Below are 15,000 nucleotides of genomic sequence, written 5' to 3'. Positions count from 1 at the left end.
AGCTCATTTAGGCCCTGCTGAGGAGGCAGTACTAACCCTGAGTTCTGGGAACCCAGAATTCAGAATGTATTTTTCAAAAATAGCGAAAATAGCAGATCGACAAGCTCAAAACGCCATAATCTGCTATTTCATTTTCGAGTTAATTTTTTTTTATTACATACCTCCGTTTGCATCCTCTGGAGGGCTAAAGGACATCGCAGCACACGTATAACTGTCTTTATGTGATTCTGGACACTGCCCCTTCAACTTGCTTTTTTTTTATCCACCTCCATCTTTTATGACATCTAAATGGCTGCAGCCCAAATGGATCTCGACAAAAAAAGGACTTGGAAAAGAGAGAATTACAAATCCATCAATCCATCAACTTTGTTCCATTTATCCCTGGGCAGCAGCCTAAGCAAGGTAGTCCTGCAGCACCTCCCTGTGGGATCCTGGGGCCTTCCCGGGCCAGATGAGACATAATGGTCCCTCCAGAAATTTCTGGGTCTACCCTGGGGTCTCCTCTCAGTTCAACATTCCCGGAAATCCTCTAAGGGAAGATGCTCAAAAGGCATCCTGATCCGATGCCCGACCCACCTCAACTGGCCCTTTCAACGCGATGGCACAGCAGCTCTACGCTGAGCTCCATCCGGATGTCTGAGCTTTTAATTCATCTCTAAGCCCAGCCACCCTATGGAGGAAACGAATTCTAGCCACTTCCAATACAATCCACAATCTCATTCTTTCGGGTACTACCCAAAGCTTATGACCATAGGCGAGGGATGGAACATAAATCTACAAAGGCCATATTTATTCGTATCACCATACCAATCTGTCTATCTGTCTCATGCTCCATTTTCCCCTCAGTCGTGGACAAGAATCTGAGATACTTGAACTCCTTTGCTTGTGGCAGCAACTGCACTCCCAACCGGGAGGGAGCAATCCACCGTTTTCCAGCAGAGAATCGTGGTCTCAGACTTGGTGGTGCTGACTCTCTGAAACTTAAGTCTCCTTATTATAGTAGCTAAAGCTTAAGGCCAATGTCCCTGGGCTCCCTGGGGTTGAACACCGGTTTGGTTGTCATTCTCGCATGTAAAGTATGGTCCCTCTGTGTGTGAGCTGTTTGGTACGGAGGTGTCTCTGAGCAGAGTAGAAGGTGAAATGGAAGCCTCTCCCTCCTTCTGGAGGCGTCAAGATGTTTTGAGTTCCAGGATGGAATTCAGTTCTATGCCTCCTGTGTTTTAGTCTGAACATTCTGGGAGCCTCTGTCTGTGAAATGATGCCGATGCAGATAGGGTCAAGGCAGTGATTATAGTGGTTATGTAGCTGGTGGGACACACAAAAAAGCCAATACAAAATGGTTGGCTTAATGATTGACAAGAAAAGGCCAAACATCTAAAATTCCCTGTCTGGTAAACGGAATGTTCCCCCAGCAGATGTTCTAGAAGTAGAATCTTAAGAATCTTTTTTTTGGGGGGGGGGGTGTTATTTTTGTTTATTTTCTAAGCTTTGTCTGACAGCTCTCTCTAATAACAGTTTCTACTGTGCCAATTTCTACCAGCAAGTGTCTTCTCCTTCCTTCCTCTTGGGTTATTTTCAGCTTTCTCCATTGCTGGGTAAAATGAGGGAGGTTTTGTTTCAGGCAGCAGGAAGCCATGTGCTGATAGCATGTGACAGTGGTATTTAGGCTCCACAGAAACCCCCCCCCATCCCCTTCAAATTACAGCCCCCAAACTCAGGCTGCCAAGATGTGGTGATTAGTCACACTATGACTCTGTGGGATGGGAGGGATAGAGGAAGGGAATGAAGGAAGGATTACATTTATTTTGCAACATCTGAACAGAGGGTCTGAGCGTTCTGACGTCAGAATTTGTTTGTTTTGTTTATTTTGTTCTTTTTTTTAAAGGGACACACAAATAGGATGAACTGAAAAGGGAACACAACATGCACACTGTAGAGACATAAATGTGTAGTTTATTTAAACCGCAAAACATAACATGTCTTTCATTTGGCACTTTACGATTCTAAAATGTCTTTTTTTAAATAATTATATCTATATATAAATATATATTTAATTGTTGTTAGCGTGTGTTTTTTTTGAGTGAGCCAAAGTTGATCTGTTATGTGGCTATCTTAGCTGGTTAAAATGCAGAGCGAGAGAAGGTACATCCTTGATAGTTGCTGTTAACATTGTAGCATTAGCAGGTAGCAGCATCCGCATGACTGAATACAATTAATAATGAATTAGCCTACATCATGATAAGTCAATTAGCATGAGCTTTTAGCTACACAAAGAGATGTGAACTGAGATAGTTGGCTTGAAACCCAACGTCAAACGAGAAATAAATATGTAGCCGTTTTAAGTTAATTGTGTTTCCTTTTTGGGCCATTTGCATTACCGGAGAAGATGAGGACAGACATGAAAATTTGTATTATTACCTTAATGGTCAGAATTACTATTGATCAAGGGACAACATTTCAGACATAAAATTATTCAAATTTGTAACAACAAAAAAACAAACATGACCACAGTCCAAAATAAACCATTCCAAGAGAGAATTTTCGTGACCCGTTTGGTCTGTGTTGCCAGTAGCAGTATGTTGCAGGGATATCCTAACTGTAAAACAGCAATAACTAAGACCCTGCATTTACATGTTACATTATAGTGATTTAGTCAATGCTGTTGAGTAGAGAGACTCACATGTGAGTGAGCAAGTACTCAGTACACATTCAAATACACATTTTTACAGGTTAAAGTGCTATAGTCATGTACTGTACCTCTGCTAGACAAGTTATAGCAGAGGTTCAAGTACACCTACTCCTTAAATACCTCTCTACTTGTCAAGTACCAGAGGTTCAAGTACTAGTTAGTAGTGGTTCTCAAACCTTTTCATGTCATGGACCCCCAAATTACTATGTATTTGGCCGCGGACCCCCCATCTGAAAATGTTTTGTGCCAGGGACCCCCATACAAGATTTGGGTGTTAAAATGTAAATGTAAATAATAATTAAATACTAATGTTCCACATTTCTTTCCCAGATTGTTTTGAAAATAGCAGATCTACAGTACAACACCATTATACGGTTAAAGTGTTAAAACTGATTTTGATGTATTAACTCCTTAAGGGGACCCCCTGGAACCCCCTCAATGACCCCTGGGGGTCCCCGGCCAGATCCCACTTAGGGAACCACTGTAGTAGAGGTTCAACTACTTTTCCTGTACTAGTCAAGTACTAGTAGAGGTTGCCAGTCTTGCTCAGGGACATTGACCTGACCAGACACGTGGACTGTTGCTGATTCATCAAAATTTGTGACCCCTCAAATCCGGGGATTTGTTGCAATTTAAATGTGCCTAATCTGCGGGAGTGAGAATCCTCTCCCCATTTTCGATAATAATAATAACCATCACCATCACGTATGTGACCCTGTAACAACATCTTAAATACCAACCAAATATGTATCGACTCTACCGTAGCCTTTTTTACCATTTTGCAACAGCTGTAAAGCAGGTGTGATGAAAGTGCAAAAAACAGACTTTGATTGGTCACAGATTTTGGTGTAACACCAGGATGGAACAGTCTTTCTACCCACCAGGCCAACATGCCATCCACTCATCACTGTTTGTGTCACTCAGTACAATACACACAGTTCAAAGGGTTTCTCTCTCTCTCTCTCTCTCTCTCTCTCTCTCTCTCTCTCTCTCTCTCTCTCTCTCTCTCTCTCTCTCTCTCTCTCTATATATATATATATATATATATATATATATATATATATATATATATATATATATATACATGCCTACCAATGACATCATCAATTCTAAACTAATTAAAATCACAGCCATTCTCTTCCTGGAAAGTTAGCATGCCTGCTGAAATAGAAGCCATTGTTCTTGTATTAATAAAAAATAAAAAATAAAAACAACTTTGAAATCTTGTTTGAAATTACCAAAGCTGCCTACCGATGATGTCACTACTGGTTGGCAGAGTGAGAAGACCAAACATGATATAATGAACATTTGTGAGGAATAATTAGGCTATATGAAGACAGGTTGAAAATAGGTGAAGTGGTCCTTTAATGAAAACATCCTGATGCACTTTTTACTTTGCAGAATATTGTGCAATGAATCACCATACATGTGTACTGTAGGAAGTATTTTCAATGTGATTTCTTCCATTGCTTAAAAACATGATCTGTGTTTGTCAGGCATTTCTTGTTACAGTAATACTGAATCCATTTCAATGGATCCTTTGCAATACCAAAATAGGAGCAGGCAATCTAAAAAAAAATTCATACCCATATTTTGTCAATTGATTCTACAGCCATAGTTTGTAGCGCTGCATGGATTCCTGTTTACTCATTTTTATAATATATTTTAAAAAGAAATATTCATTGAGAATTGCTGTCCAAAACTAGGTACACAAATATGTTAAAATTAACAATGCCTTTTTTTTAGATGGTTGTGTTCTTCATTTAAGCTGTGTCATGATAATTATTTTTGGATGTCAACTAGACAAGCAGTAGGCCATAGTCTGTGTGGTGAAATTGAAAATAGACTGTAATATGTTCCCTGTAATATTGTTGATATCATAAGATTTTAATTTGATTTCAGTCATCTGCGACCATTTGCTCTTATATTGCTTATGGGGTTTTCAAACATTTTCAAGTCAAGGGCCCCCAAATAGTTTTTTGAACACGGACCCCCATCTGAAAAGATGTTGTGCTAGGGACCCCCTTACTAGAAGATTTGTGTTGTTAAAATCTTCAAAATGATTCACAAATGTGTCACTATTGTTAAAGATTTTTCTAAATGTTTGAAAATGCGTCAAGACGCCTTGTGAGCTTGTAGATCGGCTATTTATGAAAGCTGAAATATAAAATAGGGTTAAAATCGTTAAAGTCGTTTTAATGCTACTTTAACTCATTTTGCTGGGGACGCCCTCTTCAAGGACCCCTGGGGGTCCCCGGACCTGGGCTGAATTGACTTGAGTCTTGCATTAATTCTTCATTACAGTTTGTAAGCAAGAAAGACACTGTTCTCTTGAATTTAAATTCTAATGAATCTTTGTTTCAAAAGGGAATTTATCAAGTCGGTTTGATTGTTGTGAATAAAGTCAAATAACATAAATATCTATTTTAAGAATTACCCAAATAATGTCTTTTTGTCTATATTAATTTGTGCCAAAATGTGTTACGTGTGTATTTCTGATAGATGAGTTACTTTATGCTGAGACAGATTTCAAGTTCAAACTTCAAAGTTAGTCATGTTCATCAAAAGTAAAGGGAACTCCATCCTGAAATGGAAGAATCATTTGATTTCTTGTCTTGCCCTCTGAGAGGAAAGACTTTGTACAATAAAATGTATGATCGTCTCGATGATATCGTTTTCTAAACCTGTAGGGATCACAGAAGGCTTCTAGCTTGCATCTAGTCTGCAGTTGTACAACAAAAATATTCAGGGTTAGATTTGATGAGGGGATGGGTGCAAATCCATGCCTCTGAGAAACGTGTGTGAGCTTAGATCTTATATTTTCTATGTGCAACACCGTCGTGGGACAGGGCATGAATTTGGCTTAAAAGTGACTTCTGTGATGACACATGTACACATTCTGCTGAATTAACTTTGGTGGAAATACAACAAATATTGGTGGACCAATGTGAATAGAGATTTAAAGGTAATACGTTCAGATTGCATTCATTCCAAATTAGATAGAATGTACTGTATGTGGGAGGGATCAACATTAATTTATATATTTTTTTGGTGTGCATACTTACTGACTACTATACTATTGATTGTATAACCTTGCCCATAAAATATTTTGTCTGAAGTTGAGTAATGTATCCATCTTTCAAAAACAAGAGTGCTAAAGAAAGAGCTATTCATATCATATGACACACCAGCACCAAAACAATTACATAGATAAAGGGATTTAATACATACATAATTCCACTTTCTATTAGCTGTTGTCACTTGTCACCACTGGGATATTAAGTATTTATTGCAATCGATTGTAAAGTAGAGGCCTTAAACACAATCAGTATTTTTGTCAGGGCTAAGGGGTAAATTACTGTGTTCACACTGGCAGCTACAAAGCTACCTAGGCTACCATTCATTTTCAATGGACGTTTGTAGCTGCTCCAAAATCTATAAAGCTACAATCCAAGTTTAGCTGGCTTCAACTTCTACAAAGCTACAAAATGACCAAGTGTTGTTTAACCATTTTCACTCACCTTCTCTCTTCACACAATTCCTGCTTGTAATGAGGGGGAACAAATGATTTCTGTTAGCCAATTCCTTGTTATTTTTTAACCCAAGGCTTTATATTTTACTGTATCTTTCTCTCACTCGTCTGATGCATGCCTGACGTCACAAACGTGTTGATAATACTTCAACAGTGACTTGGCGACAGATATGCTGTGTTGCTTTTTATCTTTTGCAGCTGACAGTGTGAACACATAAATAATCATCTCATGAAATAAACAAAATAATAAGGAAAACAACAACAGAAAAATCCATTTCACCTCATCATGTACCTTCAGTTTCTTCTGAGGGAATGAATGTGTCGATTACATGTCTTCTCCCACGTATTTCATTTGTATTGGCTCAATTGATACTAACGATTGATTGATTGATTGATTGATTGATTGATTGATTGATTGATTGATTGATTGATTGATTGATTGATTGATTGATTCAGGAAAAAAGCTAAATATTCCACTCTTTGACTGCATTCCAAGTCTGTTTCTTGAATGACAACGTATTCTGTTCTGAAGTTCTGCTGCAAATGGACGCTTCTGTTCTGTTTTTGACATTTGAATGCTTGTCCTGCAACTTTGTGATTTTATTGATTAAGTGGAGTAAGAAATAAAGATCATTTGAAACGTTGGCAGAGAGACCCGTCTGTGAGGTTGACGATCGATTTAATCGATTACTTAAGTAGAGTACCTTCTTCCACCACTGTGTACATTAAGTTGAGCTTTGCCACCTTTTTAAAGAGAGCCTGTCCTACTCCTCTCTCTCGTCCTCTCCACCCCCCCCCCCCCCCCTCTCTCTCTCTCTCTCTCTCCCCCCATGCCCTCCTATAACCTCTTCCTGGGTGTGGCAGGCTTGCCCAGTAAGCAGCTGATCAGCTTGAATTCAGGTCACAGCAGGTTTGGATGTTAAGCATCACAGTCTGCTAGAAACAACCTCTCTCTCATTCATGATTCCACACCCATACAGTCTCACACAGCAGTGCTTCTGAAAAGTAGGCTACAAATTACAAAGTATATTTCCTTTTCAATATTAATGCATTGCTGTACTGAAAGATTTTCCAGAAAAAAATAAAATCCAAATTAGTGAAAATAGTTGTTCCAATGTGCACCAAAGATGGCACAAACTCTGTTCAGGGGTCTGCCATGACAATTGTCCCACCAGGGACCATGTGCGGCCCCCGGGGCAGGAGGGGGGCGGGGGGGGGTGGGGGGGGGGAGCTTAGACACACTGTTCCTCCAAACCAAACGTGCCACAAACACTGTTCAGGGATCGTTCATGAGAATAGTCACATGTGGGGCCACATCAGGGGCCCCACATGTGACTATACAGAGGCAAATCGTTGCTCCAATCCTCACCAATCTTGGCACAAACACTGTTCAGTGGTCTTCCAAGAGAATAGTCACACCAAAAATCCAAAATTTGCACACATATGGGGCACTACAGCAGTGTTACAACCGGGTTTAACACTCCACATACTGTAGCCATAATTCAGTGACCATTGCTCTGATCAGCGCAATAAAGGGCTGGATTTGAAGGCCTTCAAATCTAGTATAATAGGTCTTAAGTGGTACTTCATTGAATTCATAATGTGACCTGGAGAGTGGGGTACAGTGGAGATGGACATGCTTAAACATCTAACGAAAACAGAGAGAGAACGCTATAAAGTGTTAAAGGGATTGTAGGCAACATTAAGCCTACATTTTAAGAATATGTATATACATATATTTTGCATTTTCCCCCTCTATCAGCCACTATATAATGATGCTGGGGTGTTTTCCTGCATTGAAACAGTCCTCTTTCTGAAATCCGTATTTTCCCTACTATTTATGTTTGTCCGGGACGTAAATGCATGGACGCGCATGTGCGCGTCCGTGCCCGTGTGAACTGTTCGGGTGAAACCGAATGGCACCGAGTGCAGCCGACAAAAATGGAACGAGCCGCCATTGTTTTCTCTGTGGGCAGTTTCAACTTTTTACTTTCGATTTTAAAACGCTCTCAAACTTCTTTTTTGAGGCACGGAATTTACTTTTAACATATTGTTTGGATAGAATTTAGTTGTTTAACTTTAGTTGTTTAACTTCATATATGTGGTCAATTTATATCATATAGTGATGTGGAATTGTTGATTAAGCAATTATTAGAAGTATAGAAGTATTATCAATGATTGATATGAAATTGATTTTCTGTTTTGTATAGCTTGGAAATATTATATATATATATATTTAGATTTATATAGCAAAGGAATATTTTCTTTTTCAATGTTTGAGTATAAATAATTGATTTTCTGTTTTAATAGATTATTCAATGCAAGAAGGGTAGGCACTATAAGCTATTAGCTTCAGCTTACGCCTTTTCGGTCAAGCAGTTTTGTTCTGCTTTGTTTTTGGTTTTTAAATTGTTTTTTCTTTAATTGTATGAAATGCCATATGGGTGTATGGTTGTATTGACCGAAATAAACTTTAACTAACTAACTAACTAACTAAATTTATCATGAAAGAGCATATTAAAAAATATAAATTCAGAGAACCGGCAGGGGCGGGCAGTGACACCATTGTATCCGAATAAAGCAACCTATTTTCGGCATGGCCCGTTTAGAAGTCCCCCCTGCGTCACTCCCTGGTGGTCGGGGAAACGAACTGCTGATGAGGAGGGGGGGGGGGGGGAGTGGAGGTGCGGTGTTTGACAATAGTTTTTTTCTTTTTTTTTACCTCTGAACTCGCCTACAATCCCTTTAAGTTATCAATTTGTAACTGTCAGTGGATGGATGGATGGACACACACACACACACACACACACACACACACACACACACACACACACACACACACACACACACACACACACACACACACACACACACACACTGACACACGGACAGGGTCTCAAACATAGTCTCGGCCGGAGAAAAAGGTATCAAATGGCGTCCTTGGTCTAATGTTGATTGATTGATTGATTGATTGATAGCTTTATTGAAAATGAATTCAAAAGGATAAAAGCACAAAAAAAAAGCCTGAAGGCTTGTTTCCATTGTGGTCCTTTTGGGGGAAGAGAGGCATGGAGCAACAAAACAATAAAAGACTAAACCAAAAAAGAAAACAAGAGATAAAAAGAAAATGGAAGTTGGCAGAAAAGAAAGAAAACATATTTTTTCTCTGTACTTGAAATGAGAAAGTTTTGTTAACTGAACTAATCTATTATGGAACCGCAATATACAGTCCATTTGGACCACTGGTGGTCCTCGGACCAGACGCTAAGAACTGAGTCTGTGGCTGTGCAATGACACCCTCTGATGTCCACATAAGAAAAATCATTGATTGGAAAGTCAGGAATGTCAGGAATTCCACCCAAGGCTGGTATTTAAGTGTGACCAATTACCTCATTGTCAGACCCTGTTGAAGACCTAGTGTGGAAACCGCAGACCGTCACGTTCTCACAGTGCCCCAGGGCCAGGCTGACCATGTAAAAGCCTGTGGTGGGGCGTCTTTCACGCATGCCGTGGCCCTTCCAGAAGTTCTCCACCGCCTGCAGAAACTCTGGGTTGGCGAAGAGCATGGTGATGTTGGAGGAAGGGTCTGCCAGGGCTTGGAAGGCCCAGAGAGATGGATCGAGGCTTGTAAACGAGAAAGCCGGCATGTAGAGGAACCTAGAGCCGTAAACCCAGGGGTGCAATGCTCACTGGACGGCCTTGCACGCCGTGCCGGAACCTATTTGACCAGGAGCACACGCAGGCAAACGCATAGATTTTAAACTACTTTAAATTCGCACCTCAACAAAGTTTTCAAAGGCTCCCGACTCACACCTAGCGAATTAACATAGGAATAAGCCTAGATGCATATCAATTGTCCATTGTGTGACTTGCAGTGTAGGTGTTAAGCGACGTGCGCGTCACATCATTGAAATAGAGTGCAATAACATACCAAATGAGCATTGCATGCCTGCGTAAACCTTAATACTCCACAAATCACTTTCTTGAAAACAGACGATGGTTCAGTGCCCGCTCTATGATGCTGGGGTTGGCTGTGACCAGGTGTGTTCTGCTTCCCACGTCCTCAACGTATTGTTTGGAAAGTGAGAGAGTCGTGTGATTAAGTCGGCCTGGTTAATTTCTACCAGGCCGACATCCCTTACCTGGACTCTTCAAGGGCAACGACAGAGTGTTGTCCCGCACGAAGCCCGAGTAGGTCTCGTTGTTAACGGTGTGCAAGGAGTCGTTGTTGTAATTGTACCGAATGACTTTGCCGATGGGAGAGTTTGCCTTGGTCACTGCAAACGTCTGCGGCGGGTCACGGCATTCTGCCAGCAGCGTCCTGTATAAATCAATGCCATTCTGATCCCACTGCCACACTGCACCCGGCCTCAACATGTCATCCTAAATCTCTCTGGGAACTGTAATAGCCTATTCATCTGGCACACAATATTTGTATCGCTTCTCCCCACCACCGCCGCGGGCCCCACCAGTGCTCTAAGGCTGCTCAACACCGCAGGCACAATCTCTTTAACCTCGTCTTTGAAAAGAAAAGCCAGCAGAACGGCCAACAAGCACACCACCAAACAAGCATAGACTACCATTAAGCACAGAACCGTTCGCTCCAACAGCTTGTCCCAGCGGCCTTGCACCATGTATGTTTACGTTTTTACGTGTGTCTTAGAAATTCAACTGTTGGGGATATACCGTACCTTAACACTGTTCTAGACAATCACTGTTTACATGCTAGTCACTACTTAGGGCTCACACTCAGAAGGCCTGTACCTGCCATTCACAGAAAGGGTCCCGAATACGGAATTCCACACGACTCCAGACTGGCCTCCATGTGCTCTGATAATGGGTGCTGCAACCAGTGGTGGAAGAAGTAAGTAAAATTAGCAATACCACAATGGAGAAATACTCTATATAAACAACTAAAAGTGTGTGTGTGTGTGTGTGTGTGTGTGTGTGTGTGTGTGTGTGTGTGTGTGTGTGTGTGTGTGTGTGTGTGTGTGTGTGTGTGTGTGTGTGTGTGTGTGTGTGTGTGTGTGTGTGTGTGTGTGTGTGTGTGTGTGTGTGTGTTTCAAAAACTTCCTATCTACAATACAAGCTGACAACGTGTGGCGACTGGCGATGCGACCCATTGGTGTGCCTTGGCCACAGAAAGTTTGAAAATGCCTCTGGAAGCTGTCTGTCAGAGACATTTCTCCCCTCCAGTGTCTTAACATTTAGGAGCTGTTGACATTTGTTGACATTTAGGAGCTGGATTAGCGAGTGTTTGTGGATGCGGTGTGTGCATATATTGTGATTAACCACTTGAAGCCCCAGCATCCGTATTCTTGGGAAAACCTTTGCAGAAAACAGCCGATCAGCAAGCTCAATGGTGCGAACTTGCGAAGATATTCATTGTAGAGCGAAAACAGAAAAGATACTTTAAAGTTAGTGTAAAGCCCTGAGGGACTCCGGCCAACCATATAGTGTTTAAATGATTAATGGTGTGGCCCCAGTGAATATAGCCACATCTTTTGTTACCCAGCTCGCCTTGTTCAACGCAACATCTTTGTTAAAGTCAGGAAATACAACTATTAACAGTGAGGTTTAAACAAGAAGGCCGCAGCACAAACAATTATTCCACCCCCAGCATGTGAGGAATGTATGAAGCTATATTTGACAGCAGCTATATTTTGTCAAGGCCTCGGGCGTGTTCGGGGAATAGACGCATCATTCTGTTGTGGAGCTTGTTAGACAAAACACATTACCATGAAGCCTGTAAGGAGAAGGGTGCAGATTGCCAAAATACAGCAGCATGTAAACAAATTATACACTCAATCAAACTGGTGTAATAACTTAATACATCTACTCAAGTACTGTAAAATGTTGCTGCACTTGTATGCAGTGTTGGGGAGCATTAAACTAAATTACATGTTTGAACTATGTAGTTGTTTAACTACATTTAGCTGTAGCTTGCTGGTAGTACATTACATTCATATTAGTGTGCGTGTCAACTCCTTTTTTGGTATTTTTTTGTTGTTTAACTACTCAAGCTATAAACTACAATTTTGGGCAATAACATAAAATTAATATTCATTTAATTTTACCATTACTCTGTTCTTGTACTAGAACCCCCTTTGAAAGACAGGACTGTCCCTTTTTCTTCCATCCTTTAGGCATGCCATGACATGACAAGCCCATATGCTGCCTGTGATTGGCTTGCCCTGGTAAGAACTTGAATGCTTCGCAAGGTGGGTGGGTCTTGCTGCAAAGAAGGCAGTCTGTGTGACTCTAACACACTAATGTCACCACGGACAACCCTCCCGCCACTCGTTTCCAGAGGGAAGCAAGTGTGTCGCGCTCGCCAGTGGTGTGTTCTAGATTTTTTTGGAGGGTATACTATAACAATTCCCCTCCAAGCACACACGCGCGTATAATAAATTAATGTAAAAAAATTGCGCGCGTTTCTGCCCCGCACAAACTTGGCCAGGCCCACTCAGGCCCACTCAGGCCCAGTTTCACAGTAACACTGAGTACACTTATAATATGCTTTGTACTGATTTTATACTGTTTCTAATGTTAATCACCCTGTAACTCAACCATTTCGGAGCTGCTTTTAGCCTTGGATGCATTTTTTTACAAATATTATGTGTATTACCATTGAAGTGCAAGGATTGTTATAAATAAATTCTGGTTAGGCTAGCCGTGTTAACAGCGAGCCTTCCTGTATCTATTGCAGAATAGTATTAACTTGGCATTGAAGACACAAACTGTATTGAAGATTGACCTACCTACGTTCAATGAAGTGAATGGCAGGTCGTTGAAATGTGTGAATTCCTTCACCAGTAGCCATTAATTATCACCTCAAGAACAATAGCCATGCACATGATAAGCCATCACCTCAGAGTTAGACTAGTCAGACGGTCAGACCACATTCTTGCTGTTTGTATTGCTGCGCTCCTCCAGCCCACTGAGCCCAGCCACTCCTGGGTGCAGGGTTAGGGTATCATTGCGTATCACCGTATCAGATACGCTGTTTTGAACAGTTTTTGGATGTAGACGGTGGCGACGAAAAAAATCAACAGGGCATACTGCGTATACAGCGTACCACGGTAGAACACATCACTGGCGCTCGCGCACGAACAAACGCACGCTGATTCTTTCATGTGCTCTAGTCTGTTCTATTTACTTCCTAACAATTCTGTTTCCTACTCTTGCAGTCATGTGGGTCTGTTGTCCAAACAGAGACTGAGTACAGCCATGCATTATGCAGAGCATTGCAGCTATGGCAGATGTTTATCAGAGCCTTTGAAGAGGATGTGATTGGTATGTCACAGATGACGTTAACACAGTACCTGAATGTCATGTCACGTGCTACACCTGCTTTCACAGAGAGGGCGGAGGTCGGTCATAAGGCCAGTTTTGGAGGTAAAAATCTATAGTGATGTTTTAGAGAAAAGCAGAGTGCTAAAAACCACCAGGAATTTCATAGATAAGCTTCAAAACCTATTAAAAACATGATTTTGGGTGGAGTGTGTCTTTAAAGTTTTTCTAGTCTCTAGTCTTTACTTTAAAACACCAAGAACATAGATGTTTTGTTTACACCAAGAACTGTCAACTTTTTTGTAATAAAACTCAACTGAGAGGCATATTTGTGCCGGCATGTGATCCTACCCGCTTAAAAAATAGTACTTTAACTACTTTTACTATAGCTGTAGTTTTACAAACTACATTTCTCAGGGGTGGATAAGTAGTTTGTTCGAACTACTGCCATGGTGAAGAAGTTGTAGCTTCCCAAGCTACGCTTTCAAAGTAGCTGTACCAACACTGTATGTTATACTGATTACATCTCAGAGGCAAATATTGTTTACATACAGGCAAACCTTTTACTCTATTAAATTACTACAATTATTTGACAGCTTTTTTTACTAATTGCTTTGCAGATTTAGATTGTTAATAAAGTAAAATAAACGTTAAACTGATAAATGATGATGTGTTATTATGGGTTGTTGTTTTGCTCACGTGAGTATGTATGTGTGTGTGTGTGTGTGTGTGTGTGTGTGTGTGTGTGTGTGTGTGTGTGTGTGTGTGTGTGTGTGTGTGTGTGTGTGTGTGTGTGTGTGTGTGTGTGTGTGTGTGTGTGTGTGTGTGTGTGTGTGTGTGTGTGTGTGTGTGTGACAAGACAACAACACAACTCCCCTGTGTCTCCTCTCCTCTTCCATCCCCTCCTCTCCCTTCTCCTCTCCTTTCTCCTCTCCCTTCTCCTCTCCTTTCTCCTCTCCCTTCTCCTCTCCCCCCTCCTCTCTCCATCTCTTCTCTCCTCTCCATCTCTCCTCTCCTCTCCTCAGCTATGGGAAACATCAGTGGTAATGAGATATCAGTCCTTGCCATGCATGTGCTTGTGAAGTGACAGTGTAATGAAGTCCATAAAAAGCTACAGCGCTCTGATCAGACAGAAATACATTATGCAAGAGATATGCACATGCATGCACGCATAGACACAGCCACACACACACGCACACGCGCACACACGCTTGCGAAAATGACCAATGACTTCACAATGTCTTGTGGGGGCGAACACACACACACACACACACTGTCACACGGACAAATACAGGAGTGTCGATCATATGCACACGTAGATGCTGAACCAAGAAATGACATCACTTCTTCCCTCATCCCTCTCTGACCACAGCCATCACCACAATAACTTCTCGTCACCACTCTCAACCTGGCGGAACTGGAACACTATAAAATGTAAGCTGATAAATGGGTACTCTCTCTCTTGATTGGCTGAAATTGGCAACAC

The 15,000-nt window shown here is 41.2% G+C and overlaps 1 protein-coding gene across 1 annotated transcript in view; it reads right to left on the bottom strand.

Annotated features, from left to right (window-relative positions):
- The window catches only part of LOC308079209 (epoxide hydrolase 1-like), a 526,014-nt gene that overhangs the window by 316,579 nt on the left and 194,435 nt on the right, over positions 1 to 15,000 (bottom strand). The window lies entirely within an intron of this gene.

Source organism: Gymnoscopelus braueri, assembly GCF_963280865.1.
Source record: "Gymnoscopelus braueri genome assembly, chromosome: 3".
NCBI lineage: Eukaryota > Metazoa > Chordata > Actinopteri > Myctophiformes > Myctophidae > Gymnoscopelus > Gymnoscopelus braueri.
Note: the sequence above shows the minus strand (reverse complement) of the source record. Positions and strands in the feature narration are given on the sequence as shown.